Consider the following 15,246-nt stretch of genomic DNA (forward strand, 5'->3'; position numbering starts at 1 on the left):
ACTGCTTGCCTCCATTCAGCCTTAACACCACAGTCTAACTCTTTTCTGTTTCGCTTGCCACTACTTTAGAATTACGTGTCCCCCTGACCTTTTGTTATTATGAATCTGCAAATTCTTATTCATAGATAAACCTTACTATCTTATTTTTTAATTGAGAAGTGATAAGTATCAATGGACTCACATGAATGAGTTATTAGACTTATTGCAAGTTGATAGTGGATAGCTTCCCTTCCTTCTTTACTCTTGAGAATCATTCTACCTTATTTTTGCTATTGGCCTATCTCATTACCGGGATGCATGAAGATTAATTGTCAGGGATTATTCCAAAGGTTTTGCCCTTAGTTACACCTCCAACTAGTCCCCATTCTTCTACAGTTTTAAAAAATAATATAGCTTTTTACTTAACTAAGAAAATGAAGGCCATATAAGATGGGAAGAATAAAATCAAGAGCATAGACAGCAGAATTTTCAGATGGAAAAAAGGAGAGTGGCTGATATTACTAAGAAATTTTAAGGTATGGATAAAGAAGAAGTGAGACCACACATTTGCTGTAGCTTGTCCAATTAGTCCATCAATACATGGTTCATGGACAAGTGCTGCAGATGAACTGAACCTAGAATTAAGCAGTAAAAGAAGATTGAGTTGAATTACTTTGGAGGATTTGTACAGTTCTTTAAAATGACTCCAAGCTGCTCATTATTGAAAAAGCTGTATCTTTAAAATCTATATTTACCCAGTGATCCTATATGATAACTAAAAATAAAATGCAGAAATTTTAGAAGAATTAAAATTACAATAACCCATGGGGAATGAAAGGACACATGGTAGATAGAAACAGGATGAAAAGCATTTTTGATTATATATATAACTAAAAAGGCACATGGTCTTGTAATAAAAAAAGTGAGAATGACAATAATAATAGTTCACATTTCTACTTTCAGGTTTACAGATCATTTTCTCACAACAGAGATGTGAGGTAGATAGGGCAAGTGTTGTTACTGTAAAGTTAAACATTATTAGGTAACTTATTCATTATCACATGGTTAATAACTGTTAGAGCCTAGGCTAACAGATGGGCAGCCCAAATGGCATATTTTATAAATTCAAAGAACTAGAGAAAGGTCTCTAGTATTCTGGTTGTATCCTCTTTGTAGGAATTTGTGAGAATCCATGAGATTCTCAAAGGATGAAAAAATTGAAGGGGTTTTGCTCTTTATTGGTGGAGGGCACACTCATACCAATGAAATCCTGGCTCACTACTATATTTATAGTAACAAGGAAAGGAGATCTGTCTGATAGAGAAAAGTCTAAACTATGGAATTAAAAAAAATTCAAAATTTTGTTTAGAAATTTATATTGCTGGGGTAACTAGGTGGTGCAGTGGATAGAGCAGTAGCCCTGAAGTCAGGAGAACCTGAGTTCAATTCTCATTTCAGACACTTAACACTTCCTAGCTGTGTGACCCTAGGCAAGTCACTTAATCCCAATTGCTTAAGAAAGGAAAGAAATTTATATTACTACTAAGAAGACTTGGACTAAATATCTTGGAGAATTTCTTATGTGACTTAGCAAATTAATAAGAAGCAGTTGGAAGGAGTTGATTTGTTTGAAATTACTGTTATGGTGGCCAGTATTGTTTTTTTTTAAGCCATAGCAGAAAAGAGAGTGTGGATTTTCATTCTAAAGTAGGATTAAATTCTTCTCATTTGCATTGATTGTTTAGTAAACATTTCCCCCCTACTCCAGCCCTACTCCATAGTGCCCAAAGTACCTTTGTGATGACAAATGAAAATTAATTATGTCTTAAATATCTAGGTATAGTCTGGAAATTTAAAAAGAAAAAGAACTAGCGGTTTTAAGGACTTTGGTTCTATAAACTAGATCTCTTACTTAGGAAATGCTATATCTCACTAACTTGTATCTAGGCACCAAATTACTTTGGAAGCTTTTAACAGATGAACTATTTTTGGAGATTTTGTCAGTGGACAATTTATTTCCAAATGGTGGATGGTCACAAATCAAACTGAAGAGGTATATTAATGCCTTTCAGTAATGTAAAGGCCTATCCAATTAAGATACTACCCTTTTATAATGAATAGTTTGTTACTGAATTAAGTTCAATCAGAGTTCTAAGAGTGAAAAGATAGATTTCAGGCTTATACAAGCTAAGCCTGAAGTTGGAAGTGGTGGATAGATACTACATTTGCTGTTGAGAAATAAATCTAGCTCAGCAGAGGAACAATTTGAAAGCAGTGAATCAAGAAAATTCAGCCAGAGGATCAATTCTGAGGCTTACTGTTTAGTGAGGTGTTAATCAGGCACAATGTGGATCAATTTAGCTTAGCAGTTGAAGCATCTATTCAACACAGAAACTATATTCATCATGGAACTTATATGGACAGTTTCTGAGACTGAAAAAGGACACAGAAGATTTCAATTCGATGGTTATGAGCTTTGCCAATCACATGTGTTTTCCTCACTCATGAGCCTTCTTGACAGTGTTCTTTAAATCTCTGCCCATATTTCCCCTCAGATATATTGTATATTGGTATATACAGTATATTGGTGGGAGAGGTGTAAGGTGCTACAATATGAATGGGTACTTCATACATCCATTATAGTAACATGTCATGTGTGGCTAAAATAAATCAACTTTAAAGTGATTAGGGAATAGACAGAAAAATGAGAAATGCTGAATGTTTGTTTGAGTCTTTTCCATGTAGTCAGGTGATGAAAAACAAACTCAGGAAATTTGCCAATTAAAAATTAAAAGTATATAATCAAGTCATCATGAGGCAAAGATACAAAATGAAATCATATTCATATTAATAGATAGATATTTTCTTGCAAGCTGCCATAGAGAGAGAAAATCCTAATCTTTAATATGTTCTAAACTTTCAGGGTAGCTTCCCTATAAATAAAATGCAGGATGATATGTCAATACTTGCAAATATTGCAAACATTTTGTTCCCTTAGATGGATGAGATGAGAAACAGTGGGAAGAGATGGGAATGCTGGGAGGGAAAGGATGTGACTGGAAAGAATAGGTAGGAATTACCCTAAATTTTGGATGCTCAGTAAAGTAGTTACACAGACTGATTTCTTAAAAAAATAATTTTTCTAATTGGTAAGACTTTTGGGTTACTGGGGGGTAGGTATTGTTGTCTTTTGCATTTTACAACAATAATGGGAGTGAAAGAATGAAATTCTTTCCCATAGCAGCTAGCTTACTTCAGGTGGAACTAAGCAAATCTTAGGTTATCTAAACTTGTCATTAGAACATAGAAATACCAACCCATAATAGTTAATGACTGGGTATCACTGAGAAAGTCTGTTCCAATGGAGTTGCCATGGTAAGAATCTTCAGATTAGGAATTGTGCTTTGATATCAGTACAGGATATTTTGACTGGGCTATAAGGAACAGATGGAGGAAAATGTGGTTGTTTTCCTTGAGCAATCCTGAATTAACATCATAGACATTAAAGATGGTGCTGCCCATTGCCAAGTGGAACATCTGGGTCCACATGCAGTTTTTCATACCCACCTGGGAGCCACTACTGCCCTGGGCAAGGGGAGTTCTAATAGGTAATCTCAATGTCTTCCTCTGTTGGTCCTTCTAGTAATAGACCTTCTGGAGCTTGGTTCAGCCTTGTTATGAAGTGTCCCAAGTGAAGTCATTCCAATCTTTAATGACTCTCTTGATCTGGAAGATTCAATTCAGTGAACATTTATAGAAGGTTTGTCATAAACTCAGAACTGTTCACCCCTATTATACATGCTTAACATTTACCTTTTTCTCTGAAATCTAGACTTTTCTTGCTCTTATATTTTATTTCTTTGATGAATGAATGTCACTGATTTCTGCTGTCTTCTCTGGTGAACTGATGTGCGACTATGATAATAGATCTTAGATTGAGAATTGGGAGGGAATTCAAAAGTTATCTAGTCCAACCATCTCATTTTACCTATAAGGAAAGTGTGGCCAAGAAAATTTAAGTGGCCAATCCATGGTTGCACAGGTATTTACCATATATGGAATAGATTTGTACATATTTCCATTAACAAAGTTTGATAAATGGTGATATCTTTGGATAATCAGAAAAGTGCATCCATGTGGATATAATAGAAACTAGGATTAAATGAGAGCAGATCATAACACCATATAATTAGAGCTAAAAGTTTGTCTTGTATAACTCCGTCATTTTACAAATGAAAAAAAAATTGAAGTCAAATTTAAAAAATGGACTTACTTGTCTGAGGCAATTGTCACAGGGAGCAGCATGACGTGGTAGAAGAGCCAGCCTAGGAGCCTGGAAGTGCCTCTCTCAAATGTTACTTCCTATATCTATTGGCTACATAATCTTGGGCAAGCCATTTAATCTTCCTATGCCTCCAGAATTTGGGTTAGGGACCTGGATTCAAGTTTTACTCCTGACAAATCCAGCTCTGTGGTTGGGAGTATGTTACTAATTCTTTAAGTATGTAAGTCAACTCTTTAAGGCTTTAAGTTATGGATGAGTTGCTTATCTGCACAGTGCAGGGAGTTTCCATACTGGGAGCTGCTCACACTAATGATTCACATGTCTGGACTGAAAAAACCCCATTAGGACTGATTTATATTGCTCTGGCCACCACTTGGTAGGTGAATAGTGTGCTATTTAGTTAAGAAAGAAGTTGTCCTGGGCTTAAAAAACAAATTGTCCATATATAATCCATCAAATGGGTAATTAAGGATTCTCCACGTTACAGTTATTCCTGTTTAGTGTTTGTTTGCCATATGAGCATGGCCTCTGAGACACAGCCCCCTGCTCTCTGAGGGTGATGAGAGCACAGACCAGGCACACAGTGCCTGCATTTAATCTAATACACCACAAGGGCAATTAGGGCATCCAGAGCCTGTCATTTGTCACAATTGTTTATTTTAAATAGCTTTAATCCTTTACTTTGTAAAATTATTCATGTGGAGTGTAATGTGGAACTCTGGCTGAGGAGTTATCAGAAGGAAACATGGCATCCTCTAATTAGGCTGCTTTTGAAAAGCACAAAAATGAGAATTATAGGGTGAGGCAGAAGAGTGAGTTCTCATGGACATTGTAGTTCGGGTTTCTTGACACATTTGTTCACAACAGAAGAGATCACATGCTTTTACTGCCCTAGCTTTCATAAGACTTTAGTTACAGTAGTTCCATGGTGCTCCAAGCAGTATTTTGGGCCATCTTCATGGTCAGAACCATAGAATACCAGGGCCAGCAAGGACCTGGAAGCTTTAATAATCAGAATTCCTCATTGTATTGCTGAGGAAACTGAACTCTAATAGACTTTCCTTGAGTCACATAGTAAGCACTGGAATACAGTTTTTTTTGACTTTCAGTACAAGATTCTTTTTACCACATCATGCTTTGACTATCCATTACTCTATAAGTTTAATGTAGAGCCTACAACATTGAGCCTAACAGATAACTTAAAAAAAATTAAATTTCAATCAGCAAAAAGGTGCCTCTCTTTCCCCATCTTCAATTTCTCTTCCAGTTGAGAAAGAAAGAAAATCCTTATTACAAATCTATGTCTATATTTATATATATAATCTATCTATATCTCTATATATACATGTATAGTCAAGCAAAATGAAATCTCACTTTTACTCTCTTCAAAAAATCCACAAAACTCTACATTCTGACTTTAGAAGGTGACCAACTCATTTCAGTAAGAGTCCTTTGGAACTGTAGTTAGTCATTATACTGAACAAAATTCAAAATTCTTTCAGAGTTGCTTTTTAACATTAGTTTTGTCACTGTATAATTTTTCTCCTGGCTCTATATACTATATCAGTTCATATAAGTCTCCCCCAAGTTTCAAAATCATCCCTTTCATCCTATTTTTTTAAATAGTACAGCAGTATTCCACTTTATTTATAATAATTTGCTTGACCATTCTGCAAATGACAAAGAACTCCCTCAAATTTTAATTCTTTGACACCATAAAAAAACATTGATGTAAATATTTTTGGATGTCATTAGTTATAGTATGTTTTGCTTAATACTAATTTCTCTCTTAATTCAACTTCCCTCTTATTCTGGTATATGCTGAAGCCAGATTGTCAGAATTTATTGTTCTATTTTATACCTCAGAAAGCAGCAAAAATTACACATCAAGGCTTGATTTATAGTTTTGCAGGTTGCCTGGACTAATGATGGTAAAAATATTACTAATGTTGGATAAACTTAAAAGTATAGTCAGGCATACATTCCCCCCTAAAGAGTTGCTTGTTAAACACACTCCAATATATTTTTGCTCTTATTCTCCTCTCTCCTTTCCTCCTTTTCCCCTTTCTCTGTTGAGTGAAATGCATTTCTGTATTCATGTGTGTGTGTATGTGTGCGAGGTTTTTTTTTCATTTTGACCAGTTCAGAGGTGATTAAGTTTCAAGCTTAAGTGGCTGCCTTATCTTATACTTTCTTCCTTGTTTGTAGAGACTTCTATACCCATAGCTTTCCCCCTTTTTTTCCTCCACTATTCCTCTCTTCCTTCCTTGTTATCCTTATCCCTCTTTTACAGTCAAGACATAACAAAACTACCCCTAGACCCATATTCACGTTGTTTGAGTCACTAGAATATAAAGTCCTTGAGGTTAGGGGCAGTTTCTTTTTGTCTTTTTATTCCTGGTACATAGTACACACAAGGTTACCAACCTTGTTTTTGTTCAATCATTTCAGTAGTTACAAATCTTTGGGATTTTCTTGGCAGAGATATTAGGATGGTTTGCCATTTCCTTTTCTAACTCATTTTACAGATGAGGAAACTGAGGTAAACTCAGACTTGCTTAGAGTCACAAAGTTAGTAATTGTCTGAAGTCAAATTTGAAATCAGGGCTTCCTCACTTCAGGACTGGTCTTTTCTCTATCCACTGTATCTTCTAGCTGCCCCTATTTAAGGCATACTTGTTGCTTAATTGACTGACTGAAATTCAATTCTTTTGACTTCTGGAGGAACATAATGCAAATAGTGATCAGGGTAAGAGTTTATTTCTGAACCATAAAACAACTAAAGGAAAAGAAGATTGGATTATTTTTGCCACAATATAGAAATAGTTTTAGTGTTTATCCAGGGCAGGGGCTGTTTATGAATCAGCTTACATACTCTTGCAGCTGTGGAATGAAGCTCCTACCTTCCTGCTGAACAGGACCAGATATTGAGATTCAAGACAGCCTACTGACCAGCATCTAAACTCGGGCTGGGTCAAATTACCGTCTTCAAAATGCCCTTAAAACTAGTCTTTCTGATCTTTTCCATCAAGTCATCCTTCATCCTGCTCTCCTGATCATCTTGTTTAATTTCTTTTATTTTGTCCAATAGTTTTCAATTGCTCTCCTTTGATTACTGGAAAAAAATCAAATTCTACAACCTAGATCTATTTTCATCTAATCTCAACCTACTCTTCCTATGTCATAAGTTAATTTTTTCCTTATGTTAACCTTTTGATTCTGTTAATGATATATCCACTATCTCACAAACCTGACCTGTACAGGACAGATGCCATATTCTGGTATGCTTGTGCTGTTTCCTGTATCTTGGAGTAACCCCCATCTTAGTCCTGACTTTTTTTTTTCTTCATTTTTTATTATTATTATAGCTTTTTATTTATAAGTTATATACATAGGTAATTTTACAGCATTGACAATTGCCAAATCTTTTGTTCCAACTTTTCCCCTCCTTCCCCCCACCCCTTCCCCAAGATGACAAGTTGACCAGTACATGTTAAATATGTTAAAGTATAAGTTAAATACAATATATGTATACATGGCCATATGGTTATTTTGCTGTATAAAAAGAATCGGACTCTGAAATACTGTACTATTAGCCTGTGAAGGAAATAAAAAATGCAGGTGGAAAAAAATAGAGGGATTGGGAATTCTATGTAGTGGTTCATAGTCATCTCCCAGAGTTCTTTCCCTGGGTGTAGCTGATTCAATTCATTACTGCTCTATTGGAAATGATTTGGTTCATCTCCTTGCTGAGGATGGCCAGGTCCATCAGAACTGGTCATCATATAGTATTGTTGTTGAAGTATATAATGATCTCCTGGTCCTGTTCATTTCACTCAGCATCAGTTCATGTAAGTCTCTGCAGGTCTTTCTGAAATCATCCTGTTGGTCATTTCTTACAGAACAATAATATTCCATAACATTCACATACCACAATTTATTCAGCCATTCTTCAGTTGATGGGCATCCGCTCAGTTTCTAGTTTCTGGCCACTACAAACAGGGCTGCCACAAACATTCTTGCCCATACAGGTCCCTTTCCCTTCTTCAAGATCTTATTGGGATACAGGCCCAGTAGAAACACTGCTGGATCAAAGCGCATGCACAGTTTGATAACTTTTTGGACATAGTTCCAAATTACTCTCCAGAATGGCTGGATGTATTTACAATTCCACCAACAATGTATCAGTGTCCCTGTTTTCCCACATCCCCTCCAACATTGTGCATTATCTTTCCCTGTCATCCTAGCCAATATGACAGGTATGTAGTGGTATCTCAGAGTTGTTAATTTGCATTTCTCTGATTAATAATGACTTGGAGCATCTTTTCATATGGCTAGAAATAGTTTCAATTTCTTTGTCTGAGAATTGTCTGTTCATATCCTTTGACCATTTATCAATTGGAGAATGGCTTGATTTCTTATAAATTAGAGTCAATTCTTTATATATTTTGGAAATGAGGCCTTTATCAGAACCTTTGCTAGTCCTGACTTTTTAACCTCTATTTTTTTTTTAACCTTTTATCTCTCTGGATTTTACTAATTTTCAAGGCTCTGATCCATATAGTCCTTTCTTCTCTGAATTGATGGCATTCACCTAGTGCTTAATCAAATTCTACTTTGTACATTATTTAAATTTTCATGTGTTCTACTCTGTCTTCTTGAACTAAGTTCTTTGTTCTTTGAGAACAGGAATAGTTTCATTTTTCATCCTTGTATTCTCTATATCTAGCACTGTGCTGTCAGGTACAGTAGTTAATAAATGTTTATTGAATGGAAATGAAGACTATTGTAAATTTATATGCCTCTAATCATGGTTGTGGTTTACAGTTAAAGAGTGTGTATATTATTTCCATAAACATAACAACACTGTAAGATTGATAGGGAAAATTAAGCAATCACTTCTTTCAAATTTTTTTCTCTCTTATTTATTACATTGATTTGAAATCTTTTTGACTTGAACATAACAGGCTCTACAGATAACATTGTACTATAACTAATACTACAGGTAATAGGCTGTTTTTGCTTTACTTTATGATATAATTCTTTAAAAATACTATTTTAGGTTTATATTTCTTTTTGAAAATAAAGCAAGATAAAATTAAAATTGTTTTGAGATGTCTTAGAGACTTCCATCTTATAATTCACCTCTTTCCACCCAGTTACCCATAAATGGTGACAATTTAGGGATATTATCAAATCAGTGTGAGAATCACGTGATCTATATTGACAGTCAAAAGATCTGGGATTCATTATGACAAATGAAGCTAAAGGTGGATCTAAAATTTTTGTCTCATTTGAATTACCAGCAATGAATATAGAAATGATTTGATTGTGAAGGTGAGATTTTTCCAAAGGTCATGTGAAAGTGTTAAGTTGAATTTCATACTAAGGTCACATTCATCTTTCTACTTTCATCCGACTGGAGGTGTTCCCTCAATGGCCACTTATTAACCTGACTCATTCTTGACAGTGCTTAGCCCTGGATACCCACTGCACAGTTGGGGCTCTGCTATTGCTGCTGTTCTGAGTAACCTTTACAAACAAGTCATTCTTGGTAGATGAGTCATTTAATCATAGCCTGTTTGGATCCCCCCACCAAGTAACTGTCCATGGAGATGAGGTGAGAGGGCTGTGCTATGTATGTCAAGAAGAAAAGCAGGGAGCAACTTCCCTCGCTCATCAAGAAAGTTACTCCTGTGTTGCCATCTGGCAGCAGAAATTACTTCTCCAAAATTGCTAGTATAAGTTAATGGGGCCTACCACACAAATAACTGCCATACCAGCCATAACCTCTAGTGATTGGTTTCTCTTTGCCCTGGCACAAAGACAGAAATATATATATACTGGATATGTTATCAGAATTTTATGCATAGTCTTTTTTATATTCTCATTGGAGATATACACGAAAGGACTTTGATTTCTGTAACATGATATTCTTCTCATGCTCCATTCTTTGTATGTAATTTTAGCTAGGGAAGTGGATAATGTACCCAGGCATCAAGCAGTGGGAACAGATCACAATAAACTTGAAAATGGCCAGGTTTTATGTGAGCTCCTGCTAAAAACATGTCTGTTTTTGAATTGATGACTTTGGCTTTCTTCATTATTTTTCCTCCATTGTCTCAGTCATTGGACCATTAGGAGGTGATAATTAAAATATTTATGTAGTCAAAAAATATTTCTTGGATTAATGAATTTAAGAATGAAATTTGCTATCATTTATTGAGAGTCTCAAATTCATGTAATAATTCTAGATAGCAGGAAGTTGTAGACTTGGAAATGTCTTTAAAGACTTGATTATCTAAATTAGATGAATTTTTTCCTAACCAGAGAGAAGGAAATGGATTAAAACCTTGGGTAATTTCTCATACATAAAACAAAGGGGTTGAGTTGATTGATCTTTAATGTGCCTTTCAGCTCAAATATTTTCTGAATCTGTGAAAGAGAAAAAACAATGTTGACTATTTTCTCTCTCTCTTTTTTTATAATTTTAGATTTTTTTCTTTTTAAATGGTATTTTGTTTTTCCAAATACATGCAAAGATACTTTTCAATATTCACCTTAGCAAAACTTTGTGTTATAGATTTTTCTCCCTCTACTCCCCTTCCTCCTTCCCAAAACAGCAAGCAATCTGATACATGCAATTCTTCTAAACACATTTTCATATTCATCATGTTGAGCAATAAAAAAAAAATCAGATCAAAAGGGAAACATGAGAAAAGAAAAAAAAAACAAACAAATAAACAACAACAATAAAAGGTGAAAATACTGTGGTGCTTTGATCTACATTCAGTCTTCATAATTCTCTCTCTGGATGTGGATGGCACTTTGCATCACAAGTCTATTGGAATTGAATGGTGAGTATTCTCAATCACATTGGCCATCTTTTCCTAGGAAAGTGCCTTAGAAATAAAAAAGATTAGTTACTAAGTAGGGAAAGAAAAATACTCACTGGGAACAAAAAATGAGTTTTAGAATTGTAGCAGAATGGATATTGTTAAAAATGAAGAGAAAAGTATGGTCAGAAGTGAAATAACCAGGAAACTCAGCTTTGGGGACTGACATGAATTGCCTACATAAAATCCTGAAGGCTTCATGAAGCTGCTCCCCATTGTGAAAACTAAGTTGTCAGCGTAAATGATCTAGTCTTCAGATACACTGATTTTTAAGCTGAAGTAGATGGTAAATTACTTAAGGAAAGGTACCATAACTCCTCTTTCTGTGTATTTCCCATTGTGTCTATGCCTTGCTATATACTCAATAAATGCATGTTTAGTGAAAACAATTAACTGCTCTCTTTGGAAATCCTGCCTTCTCTTCTACCGCTCTCTAGCTCAGAGAACAAGGCTTATCTCTGTCTTCAATATTTCAGTGGTTCTGAGGTGTAACCAGTTTGTTCCATCTTTGGGGCAGACCACAATCCCTGTGATTCTGTGCTGTCCTTATCAGTTTTGGGAAGTACTGAACTCTCTTCACACTTCTTTGATTCCTATTGGTCAAGATGACATGAGATTCCTTATGCATATTTTGCAATTCCTTGATCTTGTTCTATTAAACATGATTAATTTTTTTTCTTTATTTTATTGGGTAAATACTCAGAAAAGAAGAGCTTAGAGGTAAATGATATGGCCAGAAAGATTTCTCCATTGCAAAAGTCAGAGATGTAGCCAAAATCTTGGGAGTCCTCATTTTTGATGTTAAAAAGGTCCTACTTAATTAAGCATGAGTTCAGAAAGTAATTTCTGATTTAGTCCATAGCAAAGAGGAATTTTTGTTTTTGTGAATATTAAATTTCCATGTTTTATTCTGCAGGGGACTAGATCCTGTCAGCACGTGTAGCAGGACAAATAGAAAGGAATCCTTGCAATCAGAAGTCAGAGATAGAACCCAAAAACCGTGTAGGAAAATTTGGAGAAACTTTATGACCCAACTGTCTAATTGTTATAATGAACAGGGTACAAATGGTCCTTAAAATTTTTACATCTGTTTTCCTAAGAACCAGCCTTCGTTATCCTGTAGTCATTAATTTAAATTTTAAACAGGCAAAGACAAGATTATCAAACTCATGAGTAAAGACCAGATGTTTTCAAAATTATGTCTTATGTAGGAGTGTATGCTACCCTTTCTTAAAGCTGTTTCTTTGGTTTCTTGCATTAACCTAAGAGTTTCTAAGAGGACCTAAGCAAAGGAGAAGTCGATGGTGAAGATTTATATTTATAGTCCTTGATGAACTGAATACATTTACAAGCTGCATTTTGAAATCATAATGATCTAATGTGGAGCAATCAGAATTCCAAAATCATCTAATCAAGAATGACATCAGAGGCGAAAAATCTCTCGATGGAGTAGGTATAATTCCCACTATAAATCTTCGATTTACAGCAGATGTTCTAATTCAGGGGATTCAGGAAAGAACTTTAGAGCTAAGTTGTCCAGGAGATAGTTATTTAGAAAAGAAAGCCAACATAAAACTTGGTTTACTTAAAGAAAAAAAAAAGGTCATTCTTAATCTCTGTCCTCATTGCCTAGATCATAACCATCTCATCTTAGCCAACAAACAGCTTAAAATCTTGCCTTCCGGAATATCAAGAGAGTTGGACGGCTAAATAAATCTAAAGGGATAAGAGGCTGCTTGAAAAGAAGGATAATCAAAGTTGTGATACAAGGCTTCCTGCCTGTCCCCTAATTTCTAATGCCCTTTCTTTTATGGTAGAGTTCTTTTCCTCTTCTCTTTCCCACAGCCCTCTTGGACTGACAACAAAAATGAATATCAGCAAGCCCTCAAGCTTGTCAATTCCAGTGAGGAGTTATTTTGGTTCATTGATCAAGGAAGTGAGAGGAATTCAGAAATGCTAGGGTGTTGCATCATTCTTCAACCTAATGTCTTCTCAGTTGGCACAGTGATGAGGCAGGGTCTCTTGGGGAGGGGGGTCGGGGTGGCAGTGGCCAAGTTATGGATGTGATCCATGTTATTGCAGCGTTTGGGCTCTGCCCCCTGATCTACAAGCAGAACTGTCAGTGCCAAAGGTCTGTTGTTCTTAACAGTTTCTTTGGTCTTGTCAGAAGCCACATTTATTCTTTACTGTTTTCTTATTGCTTTTATAATAAATATTTACAGATTTATTGCATACTTATTTTCCAAATGGATAGACATTTTTAGAAATGACATTTCTGAAAGTGCAGAAGCTATCTGGCACATCTACAGTGTAGCATACCATGTGTTTTCTGACAAGAGTCTCATCAAAACTGTCTCCAGAGTTTATCTGATGAAACTCCATTGCGGTATGTTGTATCAAGTTTACGGCCCCGACCCTTTCCTCTTTGCTTTTTATTTTTACATATGACACAGGGAAAATGGCAAGTTAAAAAAAATTCCCAGCAAACTGATCTGTAGAAGCTACAGGAACTCTTCAGAATTATGGAGAAGGATAGTTCCTTCAAGAGCTTCCCCTCTCTTGTAGAGAGTCTCTTTTCAATCACATTTTTGGTAATCCTCTCCTTACCATGAAGGGAATGGTTTAAAAGGAGAATAGTATACAGTTGAATGGAAGGGAGCTGTATAGAGAAGCAACAAGAAAAACTGGAAATCTATACTGTGGAGTCAATTTCACCATAAAGATGCTGTTGACATCTCAACAAAGTCAATAAAAATCTGAAAAGGTGATAATAATAGTTCTTGTTTTAAAATCAGAAAGGTCCCCTGCATGTTGCATGTACACTTTGGGTAGATTTATGGGAAGATAGACAAGAGTTGAATGGAAAGAGCAGCACATCCATGAGTATGTTACACTGCTTTACTGGAGCAGGATAAGCCCAGTGTTAAAACAATGCCTGAAAACCCTTAAATGAAATTAGTGTGCTATAGTGGGAAAGCCACAGGCATTTGATGTGGAAGACACAGGTTCAAATCCTGGTTGTATTATTACATGCTTTTGTGGCTTTATTACTTTTGTTAGCTTTAGTTCCCAGTTTCTTCATTTGTAAAATAAAAGGATTGGATTTGGTAACTTTTGATATCTTTTCCTGCTCTAAGTCTATCATTTTATGGTAGCTATTGATGATTTTCTCTTAATAATAGAGCTGGAAGAGACTTTATAGAACCTTTAGTTTCCATGTATTTTCTAAATTGGAATTTTAGTTCCATTAATTAGAAATCCACCAATTTGAAATTTGGTCTAACTTGTACTTAGAGCAGGTGGACATTGTTTTGCAGATACTTTCTTCGCATTGAAATTTAGTAGATTAAATAAGGTTGCTAGAAGAATGTATTTAAACCTTAAGAGAACCAATTGTTTTCAAGTGTCCCAAGCATTTTAGAAGCATCTATTCATACACAAACATGATATGTTAATTATATAATTATATATGCTGATTGATTGTTTAATTCTTATCTATTTGTTAAAGCAAATCCTTTATTGATCTTTACTAGGTAACAATTTGAAACCTAGTTTAAGTATATGATCTGGAAGTATTAAAATTATAATTAATAAAAATATTCTATATTTCAACTGGTGTCCTAATTAATCTGAAGTAAAAAAGATTATAGTTTACTTGTGTTTTATGATTTAGGAATGTGACATAGCTCAGAAACCTGGAAATTAAAGTTATTGCTAAATTAGATTCATTTTCCGTATGCCCTTCTTGTTCCATATTTTTTTTGGTACATTTAAAAAACAGCCCCTCTTAGTAGTATAATGAGAACAACTCATGATACAAGATTTATTCATCATTCTCAAGATAATTGCAAGGTCTGAGGTAATGGAGTTCAGGACTTGGAGAGATCTTGGATTCATCACTTTACAAATGAGGAAACTGAGACCCTCAGAAGTTTTGTGATTTGCCCATTCCACCTAGATAGCTGAATAGCAAGGCTGGGATTTGAACCCGAGGAAACTATTATTTCAAGTCCAGTGCTTTCCTGTAATACTTAAAGGGGTCGTAACTATCCTTGAGGACTCCTATTTAGAAACAGGGTGTTAGTG

The sequence above is a fragment of the Sarcophilus harrisii genome, chromosome 1, assembly GCF_902635505.1.
Source record: "Sarcophilus harrisii chromosome 1, mSarHar1.11, whole genome shotgun sequence".
In the NCBI taxonomy this organism is placed as follows: domain Eukaryota; kingdom Metazoa; phylum Chordata; class Mammalia; order Dasyuromorphia; family Dasyuridae; genus Sarcophilus; species Sarcophilus harrisii.